This window comes from Octodon degus, unplaced genomic scaffold, assembly GCF_000260255.1.
Source record: "Octodon degus isolate 3935 unplaced genomic scaffold, OctDeg1.0 scaffold00088, whole genome shotgun sequence".
Taxonomy (NCBI): Eukaryota; Metazoa; Chordata; class Mammalia; order Rodentia; family Octodontidae; genus Octodon; species Octodon degus.
In genome coordinates, this window is record NW_004524664.1 from 545,939 (window position 1) to 547,688 (window position 1,750).

Sequence of the window (1,750 nt, forward strand, 5' to 3'; positions counted from 1 at the left end):
TGGTTAGGATAGATATATAGTTGCATTCTCTTAATGAATAGAATGATTTGTTCTAATGGTGTTTGTAAATAGGATCTCAAGTCTGTATCTTGTACAGCAATTAACCACCAAGAAGAATGTATGCAGTGTGTTAATTATTGAAACTGTCCTACCGATTTAATTTGAAACTGTCTCATTGCTATTTGTTTATCAATAAAATTATGGCAAAAAAAGAAATAAACAATCTGGCCAGGGAGATAGCTCAGTGGTCTAAGCTTAGCAAGCACAGGGAGCCAGGTTTGATCCCTGGTACTGCATGCCGAGCCAGTCATGCACCTAGTCAACTGCTGAAAAGGGCATGTCAATGCATACCGTTACTCCCAGTGCTAGGGAGGCTGAGACAGGAGGATCACTGTGAGCCAAGCTACATAGGAAGACATTGTACCAAACAAATAAATAAATTTTTATTTTTTAAAAACAGAAATAGTCTCCCTAGTTTATTCTCAGACCAATAGAGTTTTATGTACAAATAAAAACCTTCCAGAACTGCAGCAAAATAAGTACATGCTAGCAGAATTTCTAATCTTGGATATGAAATTTTTAAAAACCACATTGTATTTTTATGATTGTATCTTGAGAATCCTAGATTGTTTCTGTGCAATTAGCCATTCTATACATGCACATACTCATGCATGCATACATACATATAATTTTTGCCCAAGAGGTCTGCTATCAAAAATAAAAAATACATGTTAAACTCCCAAAATGAGAATTCTTTTTAAAGCAACCATATATTAGATCATTTTATAAATGGAAGCAGCTTTTAAATTTTTTTCAGACATAGAGATAACCAATAGAGTATCAAATACTAGTCACATTAATTAGTTCTTAAGTGCTCTACTTCTTACTTGCTCCATCAGAATTTAATCAAAAGACTGTGAAGTATTAATGTTTTGGTAATATGTTAAATGAAGGCTGATTGATAACCTCCTGTGAGAATTTTTTATGAGTATTTCTCACTAATACCTTGCTAGAGGATCAACAGGTAAGTCATTGTTGAATATTACAAAATGAATACCAACAATTGACCTCTCTCCATAATTATAGTAACCAATCTGGATTACCCAACAAGTATATAGTAGCAAATAAGAGAATGTCAAGATTTTCATGTTTGTTCAACAAGTGAAGTTTGAGGATTGATAACTATTCACAAGTGAATCCATTCAGCTACCTTTCTGTAGACCCCTTCCAACGTGGTCAGCATTAGTTCAAGAACACACAAAGCAGGACTGGGGGTGTTGCTCAGTAGTCCAAGTGCCTGCCTTGCAAGAACAAGGTCCTGAGTTTGATTCCCAGTTCCAAAAAATGACACAAAAAGTAATAGGACTGGTGCAAGTTGGAAAGGCATCCATACCCTGGTTTTGTTACTTACAACTGAAAGATCTTGGGACAGTTTCTTTATCTCCTAGATTTTGGGTTTATTTCAGTATCAAAATAAGGAATAAAACTATGTCATTGATTTTGAGCAGTATGTAAAATTAGTTGAATTACCAAATAATAATTGTCTAAAATTTATTTAAAGATCAGACTCTCTTTATAAGTTCCAGTGCAATGTACAAGATTAGAATATTGATATTATTATTATGGTCTGCAAGCTTAACATCAAATGCCCACAATTATTTAAAAGTACTACATAACACAACTATGTTAGTATTGCAACTGGCCCATTTCTCTCAAGAAACATTCCATGTGATTTATGATTCACTGCAAA